This window comes from Engystomops pustulosus, chromosome 3 (assembly GCF_040894005.1).
Source record: "Engystomops pustulosus chromosome 3, aEngPut4.maternal, whole genome shotgun sequence".
Classification (NCBI taxonomy): Eukaryota; Metazoa; Chordata; class Amphibia; order Anura; family Leptodactylidae; genus Engystomops; species Engystomops pustulosus.
In genome coordinates, this window is record NC_092413.1 from 54,529,516 (window position 1) to 54,551,685 (window position 22,170).

At 39.1% G+C, this 22,170-nt stretch overlaps 1 long non-coding RNA gene across 1 annotated transcript in view; it reads right to left on the reverse strand.

The window, feature by feature from the left end:
* Positions 1 to 2,780: 2,780 nt before the first annotated feature.
* LOC140121365 (uncharacterized) overlaps positions 2,781 to 22,170 on the reverse strand; it is a 406,051-nt gene continuing 386,661 nt past the window's right edge. The window contains exon 4 of the long non-coding RNA XR_011854072.1: positions 2,781 to 3,005. This is a non-coding gene — a long non-coding RNA (uncharacterized lncRNA). The remainder of the gene's footprint in view (positions 3,006 to 22,170) is intronic.

The following is a 22,170-nucleotide window of genomic DNA, read 5'->3' on the forward strand; positions in this document are numbered from 1 at the left end:
CACCTTCACCTTTTTTTTTTTTTTACACAAAAGCACCAACAAACACTTGAAATAAATAATCTGTAATTTTCTGCAATTATTGCAAGTAGTACACCTGTATTATCAGGAGCTTCTTGATGACAAATTACATACTTTACAATATGTAAATGTAAGCTAAAAAGTATACATATTTACCGATTTTTGCAAAAGGAGTAATTTTCACTGCAAATGTAGAGGGGCCACAGTGGGCTTAACAATTTCATGCTATGGTCCACAAGAAGTTGCAGTGGCCTCCTGTAGGTTCATCCAATGCAACAAACAAAGATCAGCAATCTAAATGTGTTGAAATCATTATTTTTCCTTTAATTACCACAAACATAAATGCACTAAGCATAGTGGGTCTCAGGGTGGATATTCAGTATCTCTATAAACCCCTTTCTTAGAGGGAACCTGTCACCAGGTTTTACCCCACTAAACTACTAATCTCCTCAGATCGGGTATGAAATGTCTTTTCTAGAATTCACTCTTCCATGAGAAATTTCTCCTGTTTACTTATAAAAAATCTCCTTAAAGGGGTTGTGTCACCATAGCAAATGGCTGTAATTGGGTCCAATGCATTGTGACAAGTACTTTCACCATTTACACTTATTACAAAATATGCAGGCTTACTGAGATAACTCCTTTTGTCCTGGTTGCTGGTGCCCCCTAGTGGTAGCTGTGTCCCGTCCTGAGCTACAGCTGATCTGGTCGAGTCTGCGCACAAGGATTCCCCCAGCTGCTCTGCACTACAGATCACTCCACGGGCTCACAGCTCCTCTCCACACTGAGAGATCAGCTGACACACTGCAGCCAATAGGAAGTGAGACAGGGGGCAGAGAGCTCAGCCATCTACACCAGTGAATGAAGTGATTTCCACTGCTCCACAGTTGCTTCCAGCAGCAGATACAAGGTAACTGCAGCCAGACATGACTCTGCTGCACAGAGGAATCCTCCCCTAACATGGATCATAGCAATGTAGCAGCCCTTCCTCCCTCCACCATTAGTCAGGTCACACAGGAGGCTGCAGAGATAACACAAGTAACAGGCTGAGCTCTGACATCTCCTGATGCAGTCCTCCTCCTGTACTCTCCACCATGCACTGTCCCTCCATGCTACCCTGTTGTCCTGCAGTCCTCCTCCTGTACTCTCCTCCATGCTACACTGCTGTCCTGCAAAGGGGCCAGTGTCCCTGACTAGCAGGAAAGTAGCTAAAGATCAGTAACATGTGAGAAGCTGTCACCTATTTATCTATCCAAGTCCTATTATCTATAACCTGTCATCTATGTATATACGTATCTATCTATCTATCTCATATAAAGTGAAAAAGTGTTATTTCTTCTTTATTCCATCATTGGTAACAACAGTAGAAACGTTTCAGCTCAACTGAGCCTTTCTCAAGCCGAGAGCTGAAACGTTGAGCTGAAACGTTGCTACTGTTGTTACCAATGATGGAATAAAGAAGAAATAACACTTTTTTCACTTTATATGGAGTGCTGCTCGTTTTCTTGGAATTAATTACAAGGGATCCACAGCCCGGTCCTGTGATGCCTGCACCCATCTGATAATTTGTTTGCTTGTGTGCTGCTTGAAGTTTCTACCTGTATCTATCTCATATCTATCTGTCTCATAAATATCTATCTAGTGATTTAGTTGCAATTCCTTACAAAATACACAAAAAGAGATCAATGAACGGCCCCAAAGTAAGATACAAAAATACAAAAGTTTATTAGTAAAAAGTCATAAAAACAACTAAAAAGGTCCATGTTATTGCACCTACTTTTGTACAATCAATGCATACAAGTAGAGCAAAAGAATGTACTCTCACAGCATCATGGTCGGTCACGTGGACAGTAAAGTGTAAATATGTCGGAGGTCTAGAAAAATGCAGGGACGGCAAACTCCATGTGTATCCTCACTTCGAAGTCACTTCAGGGGTAAGTGTCACTTTGGAGTGACGATACACGTGGGGTTTGCCTCCCCTGCAACCACCTAAACTTCCGCCATGCATGTCAGCCTGACCAACCATGATGCTGTGAGAATACATAGTACATGTGTACTATGTGCAGTGTCCTGTGTAGTGTGCAGGGGGCGCCAGATTCAGGATTTCTAGCGAACATTCTTCATGAATCTGGTGCCCCCTGCACTGCTGCGACAGAGTGCACCAACTTTTTTTGGTGCACTTTTAACATGGGGCGTATGTCACATTTCTATTGGACTTCTATTGGATCAGTAAATGCAGGGACTATTTGAGCACAGCAGGTGGAAGGAGACTCTGAAGGCTGAGTGCTCTGTAGTACTGAGGTGTGGAATAACTGCCGCTGTCATGTGCCTGGCTAGGCCCCTCCCACATTTGCTTCTGTGTGGAGCAGAATAGAGGCTGAACAAGCATCATAATAACAAATAGAAACGTATCTTTCATTCCAGGTAACCATTACAAATAGATTTTTTAAATATTTTAACCTCTTTGACAGCTTTTTGCAGTCAATTGTTTCGTGGCATAACCCCTTTAAAGTCAGTCAAACATTACTCTTCTCATGAGATGAGTCAAATTTAGTGGTAGAAGGGGTAGTATAATTTCAGAAACTTATCTTCTGTTCTATGGTAACTAGAATCATGCTGCTGGTGTCATGTCATACTTGTCTATTGTCCGTTTTTACCCTTTCATGCCCTTGCACTTTACTAGATTCTTTTGGGTCATGTGGAAATATTGGGAACCATTTTAAAACTGTTGTCTGCATCTAGTCTAAATTTGGGTTCCTATGTATTGCTTATGTATTTGCCAATTTGTAGGTAGTACCCAGGTTACATAAAAGATAGGTTCTTTAGGTCTGTTCTTTAGTTGAATTTTTATTTAAGTCGAAACAGGTATATTTTATAATTGTAGTTCCAGACATCCAGAGAGCTTGATCAGAAGTCACAGTTGTCAGAGAGATCCAATTGTAACTAGGTGTTGTCTGCAGGTTGGGTGTCCTTAAGTCGGGAATGGCCTGAATAATGAAGAAAGTTATGATATTTTTATCTATTGATGACAATTTCTGATTCTGTTTGTATATCTATAAATATTTAAATACATCACTTGTTCATTATGGAATATATGAATTGTATCGTATTGTATGTACTTGGACTTTATTGTGATGTTTTATAGCCACTAGTACTTAGGGTATTTATACATGTTTGTTACAGGAATCTGTGGCTGATGAGGTGAAAGACAGCTTCACTTCACTTTGGTCTTTGATTGGTATCATTTATGTCCTTACTTCTTGCCTGTACCTTGGACTGTCTACTACCTGCACCCAACTTATGGCTACTTACCTGGATTCTTTTGGATCAAAGCCTTTCTTGTCTGCTGAGCTATCTTTGATTTTTTTATGCCTGACCTCAGATGCTTTTGCACCAGCATATTGACCATGTGTTAACCCCACCGTTACCAGGAGCGGTCCACACCAAAACCACAACCTTAGTTAGTGGTCATGCCATCTCTCTACAGCAAAGTACAGATTCCTTTATTGGGATGAAAAGGAGAAAACTGGAGAGTTCCAGGGATAATGCCTTTAGTGTGTTCCCCAACATCAAAGAACTTCGACAGCACAATGGGTCCATAACCTGTTGTTTGTATCTACATATAAACCTTAAATATTATACATCTGCCAAGTCAGTAAGATAAAAAAAAAGAAGTATCAGGGTATATTAATACACATATGCTGTTGTGTATTGTACAATGCAGGATTGTGAGTGGAAAATCAACAGTTTATCAGCAAAGTTTTAAACTTTTGCCAGCTCTTATCCACACACTGCAAATGTTGCTAATGTATTTTGGTCTGTGGTTTAGGACACAAACAATTGGTTTTGCAAACATGCAAAACATGCAAAAAACATGAAAAAACTTTTAATAGATAGGGCACTATTATTATAGGGGTGGTTTCACAATGGCCTTTTTTTCCGCATCAGTGATTTACCACAGAACCCATTTTGGTCTATGGACACATACAGATTGGTTTTCTACCATCATCAACCATTTGTTTTAATGGGCCATTTCAAATTTCAGTTTTTTTCCACTGATTTAATGTTGTCAGTGTACACAAAAAGAACAGGTTCTAAACTAACCACTGATCAGTGAAAAAAACTGAACTGTGGAGCAGCTCATTGAAAAGAATGGTTCAGTAAGGCATCACTAAAAAAACATTAAAGCCATGAAGTGAAAACTAATCTGCATGTCTCCATAAACCAAAAATTTGTTTAGTGAAAAATCACTGATGTGAAACCACCCTAGGACAGTGGTGGCAAACATTTTAAAGATATAAGAGATAAAAGAGTGTCCAAACTGCAATCCAAAACTCACTTATCTCTCGCAAATTGCCCTCATAGCCCAATAGTAACCACAATACCACTATACAAGGGGCAAATAATACATGATGATCACCATGATAACAACACAAATAACATACTGATATAAACAGAAATATTGCCCATAATATCACCATATCAGTAGCAAATATAGTGATTAAAGGGGTATTCCCATAAAGACAAGATTCTCAAATTTTGCTTCTGAGCACTGCCGTATCAAATTGAGGGAGCACTGCACCATGGATGGTGTACCATAAGTGTAATGTAAGCAAAACAATGTTGTGTCCAGATGAACACGCCTCTTTCACCAATCCAGCCTGCCCCTGCATCCTATTAACCCCTTTATTTTGCATTTTCATGTTTCACTCCCAACATTTTTATTTTTCCATGTAAAAAGGCTATATGAGGGCTTGTTTTCAGTGCAACAAATTGCACTTTGCAGTGACATTATTAAGTCTTCCATGCCATGTAGTAGAAGGCATTGAAATAAATCCAAATGCAGTGAAATTGGTAAAAAAAAATCCATTTACGGTTTTCACTATGCGCTCCATATGACATGTATCCTTTATTCTTTGGGTCGGTATGATCATAGGGATACTAAATTCATAAAGGTTTTAATGTGTTTTAATACATTTAAAAAATTCAAATCCTATGTAACTGTGTCTAATGGCTCTATTTGCCAGATGAGATGATGTTTTCATTGCTACCATTGCGTCCATGCACTCTCCTGACCGGCGTTTCTCTGCCGGCTGTTATAGCAGAGAGAAGACTGAAGAGGACCGAACATCTGGGGACTGCGCCGATCATTGGGGCCGCCAGAAGCTGAGTATGTAAGTTTTTTTTATAGACTCATGTATAAGCCGAGGTGGGTTTTTTCAGCACATTTTTTTTACTGAAAAACTCGGCTTATACACGAGTATATACAGTAATATAAATGCTTCACGTGAACATAGCCTTATACTTTAATATACTCTGACTCTCAGGTCCTTTCCAGCTATGAGCACTTGAAGAGCCTGAAAATAATTCTACTGAATAAACTGAAAAGGTAACAGGGGATTAAGGGATAAGCACAGGTCACGTTCACATTTACTAAGGGCCCGAATCGCTATTTTTCGTCGGATTTCCCGAAAATTACCGGTTTGCTCTGGGTTTTTAGTGAAAGTGATCGGATTGTGGCGCATCGGCGCATTCGGATTGTGGCGCATTCGGAAAAAATGCGGAATTTAAGAAAGAAATATGTCGCTTGCAAAGCACTTACCTGCACCAACGATAGGAAGGTGAACTCCGGCAAACTCCGGCAGACTTCAGCGCAGCAGCGACACCTGGTGGACATTGGGCGCACTACCTTAGTGAATCGCCGGAAGACCTGAATCATTGACGGAGAACGCGCCGCTGGATCGCGACAGGACAGGGTAAGTAAATCTGCCCCATAGTGCTTGAAATGCATTTAAAAATGCAATTCAGGCACAACGGGAAGGAGCCTGGGCAAAAACACCAATTTATTTAGACCTAAACGGTTGCTTCCATGAATGAGCACCATGTATTTTCTATTGCTTATATGCCAAACATGTGATGCTCAATCATGATTGAAAGCTTTTAGGACTAAATCCATAAAATGTTCTAAAGTTGCTCATTAGGGTGGCTGGGTGTCAGAGGGTGGCAGAAGTTACCATTGGCACTGTGGGGGCTTTTCTAGGGATGGTTGAGGATGACACAAGTTGTAAGTTGTTCTGTGTGAGGAGGAGATGAGGAATATATAAGGTGATCACAAAGCTTTGGGGGAGAGCAATGGGGAGGGATGTCAAAGGGGCAGGGACCAAATGTGGCAAGAATAGGAATAGAAATTAAAGATGTATTTTGAAGGTTTATATTTCTTTGTTTTTAACTGAAAAACACATACAGCAGCTTGTTGTGTCAGTCGAAGGAAAAGTGCAATTATCTATTATGTGGCTACACATTTTTATTGAAGTATTCAGCTCCTCATATCATCAAGATAACCTAAAATTGTTGCTATTTGTGAAATAACCCTGCATCTTACTCTTATGTGACAAGAAACAAATATTTCTATCGTACTGTAATGCGCAGCCAATATTTCATGCCAAATAATGACAGCTTCCTTTCATTATACCTTACTATGAAAAATGAAAAATCTGAGAAAAAAAATAAAATTTGGTTTAAGTCATGAAATCCAGACAATTTTTCTCACATTTTTTTCTGCTTACATACAAACCTACACAATAAGTTATAATTTATCTAAACTGAGGAAAAACATGTCCTCATAGCCCTGTTTGTATAAATAAAGTCTAATTATAGGGTTATATAAATTAAGCAATCCTATTTTTTTCTGGTCATTGAATGAAATCTTCCAACATGTTATCTACCATCTGGAATCCTTATAGGTTGTTTGCGACAACAAATTCAATATTTGTTATAGCTGCAATGCAAAAGAAGTCTTTGAAAAATTTGGGGGATAGATTCTTGTAGTTTCTATTTTCTAGAAGGTGCTTGAAATGTGTAGGTGCAAGCATAACCCCAAGCATGTATTCACGAAGGAAGGACAAGGGCTGTTGTGATTAGATAACAAAAGAAATTACCCTTTTTAACCCCTTAAGGACCATGCCCTTTTTTCGCTTTTGCGTTTTTATTTTTCACTCCGCACCTTCAAAAATCTATAACTTTTTTATTTTTCCATGTGCAGAGCTGTGTGATGACTTATTTTCTGCGTAACAAATTGCACTTCATAGAGATGGAATTAAATATTCCATGCCGTGTACTGGCAAGCGGGAAAAAAATTCAAAATGCAGTGAAAATGATGAAAAAACACATTTGCGCCATTTCTTGTGGGCTTGGTTTTTACAGCTTTCACTGTACGCCCCAAATGACAGGTCTATTTCATTCATTTGGTCAATACGATCACGGGGATACCAAATTTGTATAGGTTTTATAATGTTTTCATACATTTACAAAAATTAAAACCTCCTGTACAGAAAAAAAATTCTTCATTTTGCCGTGTTCTGGCGCTAGTAACTTTTTCATACTTTAGTGTATGGAGCTGTGAGTTGTGTCATTTTTTGCGACTTCTGATGACATTTTCAATACTTCTATTTTTAGGACTGTGCAACCTTTTGATCACTTTTTGTAGAATTTTTTCTATTTTTCAAAAAGGCAAAAAAATGCCATCTGCGACTTCGGGCGCTATTTTCCGCTACGGGGTTAAACGCAGTGAAAAACGGATATTATATTTTGATAGATCGGGCATTTTCGAACACGGCGATACCTAATGTGTTTATGATTTTTACTGTTTATTTATATTTATATCAGTTCTAGGGAAAGGGGGGTGATTAGAATTTTTATGTTTTTTTAATATAATTTTTTTTTTTACTTTTTTTATTTCTTTTTTTTTACTATTTTTCAGACTTTACGGATCAGACTTTACGGATTTTTCGGACCTTACTTTAACGGATCTCCGCTCCCAGGTGACGTCACGTCCCAGGTGACGTGGATCAAAGGGTTAACACCCGCGATCGGTGCAAGCACCTATCGCGGGTGTTAGTGACGGGTGTTTGCTTCATTATGAAGCAAATGCCCGGTGAGTATGAAGAGGGTTCAGCCCGTGAGCCCTCTTCCTACTCCCCCATGCGCAGCAAGACGTAAGGGAAAATCATTGTTTACTACAGTATATAGTCTGGTGTCCTTTCATTCCTCAGTAGTCACCGGATGTCATCTCCCCACCAGTCAAGGTATTTTCAACTATTTAACAATTTTTTGCAGCCCTCAGATAACATAGCGCAAATTTGGGGACAAACTTGGCGGAAATCAACTTTGCATATGCTGTACAGGGGTGAGCAGCAGCAGGTTATTGTGGTACGTCAGCTTCATAACGCCAGGGTGAATCAAAGTAGTGAGTGACAGCACTTGACCATTAAAACTGATGTTGCCATTGTCAGCGTTACCGCCCTCACCTTGATAGAGAATATAATAGTGGCATTGTTAATAGTGGCAGACTGTTATTCGCATGGTGGAAGATTATCTGTCCACACACAAAAACTTCTGGTACTGAAGGATGGGTCTTTCCCATTCATTTTCTGTGTGGGAAAATTGGACACATGGCCAGTGCTTGCAGGCACATGCCGGGTGCTGTCCTAGATGCTAAACATGCATTTTGTGGGCATTTTTAGCACTTCTAGTGGTGTCATCACCGACAAGAGGATCTGCTTGTCCCCAGTCAACATGGTCATTCACAGATACATTAAGATGCACCATGCATGGATCCAATGTGACTTGGCTGTACCAGCAAGTAATTAAGTGTGTAGGGAGTGAAATACTGAGTTACTGGAATTTAAAATTGAAATAGTCATATTCTGCATGACCTGAATTTAAACTTTAATTCTGCAATGGCTATGACCAGTTATCTGTGGGTATGAGAATAAGACAAACAGACTGACAGACAGACATACAGGAAGAACATAACCCTCCCTCCCTCACTTGGAAGATGGTGGGGGTAGAGACAGAAACACAGGTGACACATGGTGCTTAGTGCTCCATCTCGTTTGCTCCCCCCCTCCTCAGAGCATTCAAATCATCTTTATTATTTGTAGTGAAATCCTGGGACTGCCCCTCACATTCTAAGACACGTGACTGAGGGGGACTGCCCCTCAGATTCTAAGACTGAAATAAGCATATATGTCCTTTACATAAAGCTGATGCTAAAGCTAGAATGTACAAGTAATTATAAAGATAGTCTTTAGTGAGGGGGAAGTGTCTTGCAGAGTCCAGCTACAGCTGTCATTCAAAAAGTTGTAGCAGAGGTAATTTTAGACACATGGACATATCTGTGTTCAAATACACTCATTACAATTATTAATTAATTTGCATTCACAACTTTAAATGGTCAAATTGTGCATTCGCTGGATTCAAAATTGAAATTTTTATGTTCCGCATTTGTTGGATTCAAAATTGAAATTGTCAAACACTGGAGTAGCTGGACTTTAACCGCAGTGAGAGAAAGGGTTTGTGGTTTCCCAGTGCTGGGTCTGAACACCCAGAGTGCACATAGCCACAGAGAGAGGAATTATTTGTGGGTTTTTTTTTCATTTCTTATTTTACCGCTTTGGGAATAACTGGGTCTTAACAACCAGAGTGTCTGAACTGAATTTTCTCCCCAATATTTGGACAAAGTCTATAAATTCAAATTTCACCCAACCCATAAAGGCAAACCACAAAGACAATCCCTCACAATAAAGATAGTAAATGTAGCACAAAATTGGATGCAAAAGGGATAGTAAAAAATACGAAAGCCAACATCGGAATACCAGAAATATTAGAAGTATTGTGAGAGTACAACAAACTGTAAGTTAAGATATGAATATATACAGCACTGGACTAGCTGTGAATGGTATCTATCTAGGTGGTAAAAAAAAACTCCACCCCAGATGACTCGAACAGAGGTCTCTCCATCACAGCTGGATAACTGTAGCTGGAGCAGGGCTGAAGTGCAGAGGAAGTGGATGTGGTGCTACCAGTCTCAATGCAGCAAAGAACATTAGCCACAGTTCACACACACAAAAACACAGTGGGAAAGTCAATGCCTCCTAAGCTGCATTTTGTGAACAGAAGACAATGCTGGCAAGGATGTTACAGTGTTTTTGTACTTAGCTACCTCCTGAGGGATGACTGTTTTCAAAAAGTCTTCATGAAGATTTGAACACACAAACTTTTTTGCTACAAAGTCTCAAGAAAATCTTCACCCTCTTATTTCAGTACAGATTGTACTTGATAATAGCAGACATTTCTCAACACACACTATTATGAATACAAGTATGGTAAATTGAAATTGTATGACAGGCAAAAATTCTTGCTGTTCAACGGCAAACTGTGCGGCTTTACTATTCTCAAGGACATACCACAGATAGACTGACAAATGAAAGCTAATGTTGGCATTTTAATAATGTTTTCTATGCTGTAACCATATTGTATTGCTTTTGGCAGAAAGAAAATTCAACTATGATCTGCCAGATGACCATGGGTTTGTCAATAACATCTCCATTGAAGGTTGCTCATTAAAAGAATTTGGAAAAGTAGAATCAGCATGCTGTTTGGGGCTCAGCTGTGGATAAGTCTGTTGGATATGTTCTTTATATTAAAATTATGTGAAGCCACATATAACATTCTGTCAGTGCAAGACACTACACAGTTCATTTAAAGCTTTGAATTTTTTTTCAAGGCTGCATTGTACATTTATTTATGAAGTATAACTAATCCCTCAATGACAAATATAGACTAGAAATATCCTGTATTGTAAGTGTATAACAATATGCTACCATGTTTCTCCTAAAATAGGACATCCCCTGAAAATAAGACCTAGTACAATTGTGTTCAAGCTTAGAAATATAAGACTGCCTTGAAAATAAGACCTAGTGGCAGTTATTGTAGCAGCTGCCCCCATGTTATACATTAGAATTAGTAGAACTCTAAAATACTGAAAGAGGTTGTGAAATGGGTGAAGAATTCATTGATAATGAAATGAGATACAAGTAGCCACATAGACAAAAAGGCAAGGGCTAAACATGAGAGATTGAGGCCAATGATTGCAATACAAATAGAGTCACAAGAAATTCAGCATGAAATTAAGAGTTTAGAGTATTTTAAGGGTGTTAAAGAAGTTGAATTCTTGTTCATGGAAAAATAAGACATCCCCTTAATATAAGATCTAATGCCTCTTTAAAAATTAATTTAAGACACTTTTTTGCTTATCAGAAAAAAACGGTATGACTATGCAGGGGTATTTGGAAAAACTGACATTTTAAAGCTTTAAAAGCTTTATAAAAACTGATTTTATTTAGGGATATATTTCCAGAAGTCAAAAGAGGATGAAAAAAAACCCACAGTACCTCATTAGCACAAGTATAGGCTACCATGCAAAGACACTGTGGGCCCAATGTTTACAGGGGAGCCAATCCCCCCCATAACCCCTGAGGGTGCAGTCACACATCACATTTTACGCATGCATTTAAAAACGCATTGCAACAGCTTAAGTTAAACAGCTGTTAACACTTGGATTTACAAAATGCAAATGGTAACACTTGTGTTAACGCATGTGTTAACATTGTGTTTGTGCAATGTTATCTATTGTGTTAACAATGCGATAACTGTTGCGTTTTGTAAACACAAGTGTTAACAGCTATTTTACTAGGCAAATCTTTCTTCAGCTGTTGCAATGCATTTTTAAACGCATGCGTTAGACCCAATGTGACGGTACCCTGAGATGCTGTCGACCCAATAGACCTTGACATCTAAGACATCCTGTCAAATAGCAGAGACCAGGAACCCCCTTACTCTACAGAATGCCTGAATTATTCAAACAAGATTAAAAAGCTCTTATATGCTTCCAGAATGTGAGCATGACTAAAAGCGGATGTGAAAAACAGATGGGGTTTTCTTTTCAATTTTGGGTGGAAGTACACAAGTCTGGCATCAGTATTTTTTAAACATCCTCATTTCTAAAAAAAAAAAAAAAAAAAAACTATAGACAATAAGAGATCCATGAAAAACTATTTTGAGTAGGATATACTATACTTTTGACATGGTTTGATACAATAACGGAAATAGCCTGAATCCATTAAAAAGTATTGCTTTTAGTTTGCGTTCTTTGAATACAGGGCACACAAGGGCACATAAAACACTAAGCATTTGTACTTACCTCATTCCAGAGATCTTAGCGCTGCACATTACAGCAAATGAAGCCATTGCAGTGCACCCCAACATTACTGCGCAAGCGCCATAGATACTGCACATGCACAATGAAGCCAAGGTATTATTGCGGCTTTATTGAAGCAACACTGGAGCAGTCGTGGCAAGATCTTCTTCAATTGTGAGTTTGATGTGCCTCATCAGACTCCCATCTAGGCGAGTATAAATAATGTATTTTTACATTACTCCCATGGAAGGTTGTCAAACAGGTTGATTTTGAACCCTAAGCCACAGGTCCATACGATCGATATTGATCTGACAGGCTCTCTTTAATAAACCTCTGTGTATTTCTTTCATTGCCATAACTAATAATCAAAATTAATGATTAACAAAAATGTAATAGATAACATAAAAGTGTGCCCAGAGATCCCTTTAGAATTTGTTACAAAGTTATCACTATAGTAATAAACTGTTATAATTGCCTTTATTTCCATGCAATGCATATATCTTTATTATTTGAGCTAAATAGTTAAACTTTAAATATATAGAGTTTGGCTGTTGTACTTCTGCTTTGAAACCATTTATTTAAGTGACTGAGATTGATTGCTTCTCTGTTGTGATGTTAAGTAATTTTTGGCACACAACATTAATCCAACTTCCTAACAGCATTTAACATTTTAAGTACAGGCACACCCCAGGAAATAATTTAGCTGAGAAATCAAAATCTAATTTCAATGGGACTTTGAAAAGGCTTAGAGAAAATATTTAACATATGTTGAAAAAAATAAAAATAAAAAAAATAAATATATATCATATGCTATGTGATTATGAAAGTTTCTAAATCTATTGTTGATAAAAGCAATTTTGGCAATTATTATTTTGAAGCTGCCCTTCATAACATCACTGTCCTTAAAAATAATTTACATTTATTTTGATTCCTAATATTTACTGCAAATGATGTCACATTCTTGTAAGGGAGGTAGGTTTAACAATTGAAATAAACCCCACCAATTTATTGAAAGCATATGAATGTCTTGATGTAATTATATTTCCAGGATGTTGCCATCAATTACAATAAAAGGGACCAATAGAAGAGAACACACAGTACGAAGAAAGAATGCATTGAAAAATAGTAGTGAATAAACAAAAACAAAATCATTCATAAAATAATTATTTTGTGTGACCACCCTTTGCCTTCAAAAGAGTATCTATTCTTCTAGTTACCATTACATATAGTTTTTGACAGAACTTGGCAGGGAGGTTGTTGGAGAACCAATAACAAATTTTCTCAAATACTTGTATATCTTTGTGTGTTTCCAGACATACTCGGTGATGTTGAGGTCAGGGCTCTGTGACAGCTTCTAGGGCATTTTGTTCTTCTTTATGATGAAAATGGCTGTATATTTGGGGTTGTTCTGCTTCCGATAAAACTTTATAAACACTTCTATTTATTTTAAATATTCTTCCTTTGCACAATTTTTTTCTAAAAGATTCTATAAGGGTTTGACCACATATACTACCCTTTAACAGGGTAAGTACAGTATAACACACGAATAGGGTCACTCATATTATACTTTCCCTGTTAAGGTTTATTGTTCACCTCCAAAAGCATTGCTACACCCCTTTTACTTGCAGACAAAGCTTTGATTTCAACTCATCTAGTGATCATAGAAAATCCACTCCTTTTTCCACAGCATAAAATATTTCTCCTAAAAGGGTCTGCTCCTTGTACATAAATCTGTTGCAAAGTCACCACTCTATAAATCTTAGCACACACATTTAACTGTTTTACTGATCTGTATTAGCTGATAGAGAGATAGAAAATGACAAATAAAACAATGAATTTATTATTATGCAGGACCTCCATCAATGACCCTAATTGTAGACTCATCATAATATTTGGAATATTCAATCATAAGCAGAAATATAGAATACAGTGTATACAATATACTGTATGCATATTATTGACATTGCCAGGGGCTTCCTGTAGGGAGCCAGGGCTCACTGGTGCACAGGGGCGGACTGGGAATTTAAAATGGCCCTGGAAAAAAGTGTAAAAGCGGCCCCATTTTATGGGCGGGGTCAAGAAAAGTGGGTGTGGTTGGACAATGTGGGTGGAGTTATAATCGGCGAATTGTTGCTACATATAGAATAACTCATTTAATCCTGCCTTCTATATATAAAATAAAATTACTAAAATACTTTCTCCCATATACAAGCTAACTTTTATAATCCTGCCCCCTACAGGAATATAGATACTATAATACTGCCTCCTATGTACAAGAATATAACTACTATCATACTGCCCCCTATGTAACAAGAATATAACTGCTATAATACTGCCCCCTGTGTACAAGAATATAACTACTATAATACTGCCCCCTATATATAGGAATATAACTACTATAATACTGTCCCCTGTGTACAGGGATATAACTACTAGAATACTGCCCCCTATGTACAAGAATATAACTACTATAATACTGCCCCCTATGTACAAGAATATAACTACTATAATACTACCTGCTATGTACAAGAACTACTGTAATACTGCCGCCTATATACAAGAATATAACTACTATAATACTGCCCCCTATGTACAGGAATATAACTACTATAATACTGCCCCCTATGTACAAGAATATAACTACTATGATACTGCCCCCTATGTACAAGAATATAACTACTATAATACTGCCTGCTATGTACAAGAGCTACTGTAATACTGCCGCCTATGTACAAGAATATAACTACTATAATACTACCCCCTATGTACAAGAATATAACTACTATAATACTGCCCCCTATGTACAAGAATATAACTACTATAATACTGCCCCCTATGTACAAGAATATAACTACTATAATACTGCCCCCAATGTATAAGAATATAACTACTATAATACTGCCCCCTATGTACAGCAATATAACTACAATAATACTGCCCGCTATGTACAAGAATATAACTACTATAATACTGCCCCCTATGTACAAGAATATAACTACTATAATACTGCCCCCTATGTACAAGAATATAACTACTATAATACTGCCCCCAATGTATAAGAATATAACTACTATAATACTGCCCCCTATGTACAGCAATATAACTACAATAATACTGCCCCCTATGTACAAGAATATAACTACTATAATACTGCCCCCCTGTGTACAAGAATATAACTACTATAATACTGCGCCCTATGTACAAGAATATAACTACTATAATACTGCCCCTTATGTACAACAATATAACTACTGTAATACTACATATATACACAGAAGCGAAAATGAAAAAAATCAGTATTTATCATATACAGCTACAGAAAACACATGAGATCCTCACCTATTGCATCCAGTGACATCAGGTGACGTCTCCTCGGATTGTTATCGTTCCTTACCACACAGACATCTTATGTTCTGCACTTTTCTATTGTCCCTTAACTGTCCCCCAAATACCTTAATAGAGCCCCCTGTAATATTTGTTCCACACAAATAGTGGCCCATAATGTAAGATACTGTAATGGTAATGGCCCCTGCCCACCTCGGACATGCAAATAATAGCCACAGCCTGCCCCGGACATGCAATTAATAGCCCCAGCCCGCCCCAGACATGCAATTAATAGCCCCATTCCGCCCCGGGCATGCAATTAATAGCCCAAGGCCGCCCCAGACATGCAATTAATAGCCCCAGCCTGTCCAGACATACAATTAATAGCCCCAGCCCGCCCGGACATACAATTAATAGCCCCAGCCTGCCCTAGATATACAATTAATAGCCCCAGCCCGCCCCAGATATACAATTAATAGCCCCAGCCTGCCCTAGATATACAATTAATAGCCCCAGCCCACCCCAGATAACCAATTAATAGCCCCAGCCTGCCCTAGATATACAATTAATAGCCCCAGCCCGCCCTATACAATTAATAGCCCCAGACCGCCCCAGATATACAATTAGTAGCACCAGCCCGCCCCAGATATACAATTAATAGTACCAGCCCGCCCCAGATATACAATTAATAGTACCAGCCCGCCCCAGATATACAATTAATAGCTCCAGCCCGCCCTAGCAATAAAATGAATGCCCACAGCCATGAAGTGAATGCCCCAGATATAAAAATAATGTCCCCAGCTTGTCTTGATTATATATTCACTTCCCCATTTATACAATGAATGCCTCCAGCCTATAATTAAAAAAAAAATCATAATACTCACCTCTTTTTCTTCGGAGGAGGTTTCTTCCTGTCCCCAGTCTTCGGTGGCTTGGTGTAGAGGCGCAGGATAGTGAGCCGCGGAGCTGCAGGTGGCCGGGAGAGCTGACGGCTGACACGGTACGTGTCAGCGCTCATCCACGCTACACAGGTCGCGCAATGATGTCAGTTGCGTGACCTGTGTAGCTGCATACAGTAACACACAGACGCAGAAGCAGCGGTGCTGCGCTGCGTCTGTGTACTAATCAATAGTACCTGCATCGTACGATCGTACGATGCAGGTACAATAGATTATGTTCAAATCTGTAGGGAGGGAGTGCGGACCGGCCCCAGAACAGCTCCAGACCGGCCCCAGACCGGCCCAGGACCAACCGGCCCACAGGGAAAATTCCCGGTGGGTACAATGGCCAGTCCACCCCTGCTAGTGCAGGTCTGATCCTGCAGCTAGGCACTGTAAGAACCACTCAGCCAGAGAACCAAACCAATACTCATTGAATGGCCTAACCCAGTGATGGGAAAGCTTTTCGAGACCGAGTGCCCAAACCGCAAACAAAAACCCACTAATTTGTTGCAAATTGCCAACACAGGAAGTTCATATTATGGTTGTAGCTTCCCTAAGGGGCTCCCTGAACAGCAAGAATTGTGAGGCCCAGAGGAGGAGCACCAATATTTACAAAGAAAATTGCACGCACCTTCTCTCTCATCTTGCTGTTCCAGGCAGCCCATGATGTATCTCCTTTAAATAGAGCTGAGCCTGACATGTCCTGATCTGCCCAAGACAATCCACGGAATAGGGCCTAACTTGCTGATAGGTGGGGGTCTCTTTGATGGCATCCCCACGGATCACAAGAATGGGGGTCCGATGTACTCCGTCATACCCAGAGATGCTCGGAGCAGCCGGTCGTGCACGAGCCGGCTGCCCCATTCAACTCTATGGAGCTGATAGAGTTTGCCTAGTACAGTGCTCGACTATCTCCATCAGGTCCATAGAGATGAACGGGGCAACCCGTGCATGCGCAACTGGCTGCACCTGTCATCTCTGGGTGTTATGGGAATCTCATCACTGAGAGCCCCACCAGTCTTCAACTTGTTGTGCTGAAAAGCAAAACAAAGGTGCTTAAATTTGGTTTCATGAGTAAAACTTTTAATTCTTAGTCTTTTTTGATTCTTGTCTATGTTAACATTATACCTCTGTAAATTGTCATTGCAGCACATTAGCTTTTAATACTAACCTTTATGTGTGTGATGAATCATTCTAATATGACTACTTTTTATACAATTTGCAGTCAAGTCTGACCAAGTGTCTTATACTTTCTGAGATTTGTCTTAATACCAAAACTTAACTAACCAAGCAGCTGCTTCTTAGAAATCATGAACTTATGTTAGATCCATATATTAGCTTGATTGTAGAAGGAAATATTAACGCAGACACTTATGCTTATGACAGATTTTAGTAGAACAAATTATTACTTTCTCACAAAGTTAACAGTATCTTCAAAATTATAATGTTGCAAGATCAGATACAAATTTTATGGAAAAAACAAGACAGTGTAAAAGTCAATTTCAAATCTTTAAAATGTAAAAAGCAAATTTAAAAATTGCCTGTGCTTGCTAAAAAAAAATGCCAAAATATTATCCTAACCTCATTCAGTGCTCCACTGTTTGTTAACAGTGGCTGGGTCTTCTGTCCAACTACTTCCGTGTGCCAAATACACTTTGAAAGTGATGCTGTATTGAGGAAGCTGATGGCTGGCACTGGAGGATAAGATTTTTATTGCTTTCAGAATTCCCCATCCTTCCCCCATCTGATCAATATTTTATGTAAAGCTGGGACAACTCCTTTAAATGGGTCCCAACCAGGGATAAATTAGGAACTTGGCCATTATGGGGCGCTATCTCATGTTTTTTTTTTTTTTAAACACATTTTATTCGGTTTTAAATACACATTAATCACATATTATATCATCAGTATGGTATAAATGGATATACACATTTTCGAATGCAAGAAAATAACAAGAAATAGAAACAAATTCCAACATTCCAGCTGTTATGAATCACTGTGTTAGTGTTCTCATGTAAGTTGACTTCTAGTCTTTAGAAGGTGTTGCCCCAGGGGGAGGCGACCTTATTAATCGTGTTTGGACCCGCTACTTGTTTCCTGAGAGGAGGGTGTCTTCATACCAAGGTTTCTACCTCCTGCTAGGTTGCACCTGCAGAGCTCCCCGGGAGCCTCTTAGTTGTTCTGTATTATACCATTGTGTCAAGCGGAATGGTGAGACCAACTCCACTATTTCGGCTCCATGTGCGTAACAATAAAAGTTTTTCATTTCTTGAAAAACCCTTTTGTCTGTTTGTCTTTGTGTCTTAGGGTTTCTAGTCTGTCCATTCCTCGTCATGTAAGATAAGAAGTAGTGGGTCCATGGGTAAGTCAATTTTCCAGTGAATTTTGATGTGTTCCCTAACTGACTTCCAAAAGTTTCCTGGTTGTTCACATTGCCACAGGCCATGCCATACATCAGTGTTTGGTGTGGCGCATTTTGGGCATTCTGTTATCCTGTCTGGCTTGGCAGGTATTTTGGGTAGATTGAAGCCATAATAAGCATGATGGAGGATTTTAAAGAAAGTTTCTCTCCACTGTACACACTTGTGTATTTTAGACCACCCCTTTAAACTCCCTTCCAACACTTCCCTGTCTGGGAATTTTCGTGACTAACATCTACCCACTGTCAGCTGCTTTCCTCTGAGTAATTGACTTTTTATATCGCTATATAATATGGAGATAGATCACGTACTCTGTGGGGTTCCCAACAGCGTTTCGGTAGTTTCCTTTGTTATGTCCGCTACCCTACTCCTCAAAAAATTGTGTAGCTAGTGATATGTGAATGGTATGCAGCCAGTCAGAGAATATTTCTGCTGCAACTCTTGTTCGGTCAGCCAGCGCTGCTCTGTCTCATGAAACAGATCCCCTACCTTCTTTAGTTCTTTTTCCTTCCATGGGCGGTATAATGTACTTTCCATGCCTGGCGTGAATTCCCTATGGTTCCATAGGGGCATGTGTTTGGAAAGTAAGTAGGGTAATTTATATAACTTTCTAACCTCTCTCCATGCTATCAGGGTGTCCCTCAGCACTGTCGACTTCTTTGCTATCATGGGCCATCGGGTATACTTTGTGTGTAAAAGAGCCACAAAGTTGCTGGGTGCTGCTAGTTGCTGTTCTAACTCAGTATTTGAGAACTGCTCTGTGCCATGGACCCAGTCCCTCACATGTCGGAAGAGGTTTGCCAGGTTGTATCCCCTTATGTTAGGGAGATTCACTCCTCCTTCCCATTTACCTAACATCAGTTTTCGTGCTGCTATTCGCGGTCTCTTCCCTCTCCAGATAAAGGATTGGAAAGCCTTCATTACTTTGTTCACATCTGCATGTTTTAAGAGCATTGGGATCGTCTGCAGTGGATACAGAAGCCTAGGGAATGGGATCATTTTGATTAGATGGCATCTGCCCATCATTGTTAAAGGTAGCTGTTGCCATCGTGACAGTTCCGTTACAATTTTTTGTATGAGGAGGGGATAATTGAGTGCATAAACCGAGCTTGGACTCCGACCTATTTGGATTCCCAGATATGTCAAATCGGTGCTTGCTTGTTTGATACCCGATCCCGGGACGGGCCAAGTTGAGCCCCTGCTATGTGGGTTTAAATCCAGTACCTCGCTCTTTGAGATGTTGATATGGAAGCCTGCAAATTTTCCAAACTCTCCTATGTGATCAAGTACTACCTGTAAATGTTGTTTAGGGTTAGAGAGAAAGAAATTGACGTCGTCCGCGAACAGTGCCACCTTTACCTCTTGCGTTCCGACCCGAATACCTTCAAAGAGTTTGGAGTCCTCAAGTACCCTAGCCAGTGGTTCCAGGGCCAGATAAAATAGTAGCAGGGACATTGGGCACCCCTGGCGTGTACCCTTATGTAATTCAAAGGTGGATGAGAGAAAACCACCTGTGTGTATGCGTGCCTTCGACTTATTATATAGGTTCTTTAGATAGGTGTGAAACTTCCCCATGATCCCAAATTTTTCTAGGACTGCCCACATCCAAGGCCATCTGATGTTGTTGAAAGCTTTTTCGGCATCTAGTGCCACTAGGACTGGATGTTCTCCTGGTTGTGGGCAGGTTTGTATCCTATCTAAGACTGTTAAGACTTTCCTTATGTTGGTCACTGCGGCTATCCCTTTTATAAATCCTCATTTTTGCATTTAATTTTTTTACTCCCCACAGTCAGAAAAACTTTTTACATTTTCTGTTTACAGAAAAATTCCATGTAATGTAATCACCATCTGGGAAAAAATAAATTAGATGAATTTGACATAGCATCATAGTAAAAAAGATATCAGTGCATCAAGTCCAACCTATACATTATATTGTGTTGATCCAGAAGAAGGCAAAAACCCTGCAAGGCTGATGTCAATCGGTCCAAGACCAGGAAAAATTCCTTCCCGGCCCCTAATATGGCAGTTAGAATGACTCCCTGGATCAACAGAAACTAAAAACAAAAACTTTTATTCCCTAACGATGTGATATTATTGCTCTCTAGAAAGGCATCCGCGCCTCTCTTGAACATGTACATAGAGTCTGCCATAACAACCTCCTGTGGCAGAGAGTTCCATAGTGTCACTGCTCTTACAGTAAAGAACCTTTGTGTATGTTGATGGTAGAATTGTCTTTCCTCTAGGCGTAGAGGATGGCACCTTGTCCTGGTCACAGGCCTAGGTATGAAAAGATATTTGGAGAGATCTTTGTACTGCCCCATTCAGGTATTCGTACATCGTTTTCCACATGCGGTGAACCGCACTAACTACCACGCTGCATACTCAAAGCGGAGCCACACCATGGCCTAGATTTCCTTATTTTCTTATTCATCTTATTTGCCCTCCAGCAGTCTGTTTTCTGAAGAAGATCATGATTAGACCAAAACTTCAAAAATGAAGTGGATGAAATAAAATATTTGTCGAATTTGCTCATCATAGGAGTGCCGAGCTACTGCTTCTTTTGTACATTGTAATGACGTTTCCTCTCAGCCGTCTATTTTCTAAACTGAATAATTCCAAGTTTTGTAATCTGCTCTTGTATTCTAGTCCCCCACCCCACTAATAATCTTGGTTGCTCTCCTCTGCACCCGTTCCAGTTCTACTATGTCCTTTTTATACACTGGTGCCCAAAACTGTACACAATATTTCATGTGTGGTCTGATCAGGAATTTGTAGAAGGGAAAAATATATCCTTATTATAAGAATCTATTTCTCTCTTAATACTTCCCATGATTTTATTTGCTTTAGCAGTAGATTCCTGGTACAATTGCAGCATTTTATTGGAGGTTTTGTTTTGATGGCTTCCCAATAATACATATCCTTTATTCTTTGGGTCAGTTTGATCATGCAGATGCCAAATTGATATAGTTTGGTTATGTTTTAATACCGTTAAAGACTTGGCAAAAAAAGTTTGCTCTTGTATTGCCATATTCTGACACTTTTTCATACTTCAGTGTAAGGACCTGTGTAAGGATTATGCCGTGACATGCTAACACTTTTAGTCATAAAATTTTGGGGATTGTACAATAATTTCATCAGTTTTTATTTAAATATTTATCTGTGCTAAAATAGAAAAAAAAGAGGCGATTCAAATATTTGAACTTTATTTCCATTACAGGAAAATGGTATAATCATTTATACATTTTGGGGCACAAGGATTTCTAACATGTTTATGTTTTTATATGTTTATTTTTAAATGTGCTCTTGAGAAATGGGTTTGATTTTTATTTAATGTTTTTAATTTTTACAAATTTTTATCTACTATTATTTCAGGCCCACTAGGGTACTTTAACCATAGGGTTATCTGATCACTAAAACAATATACTAC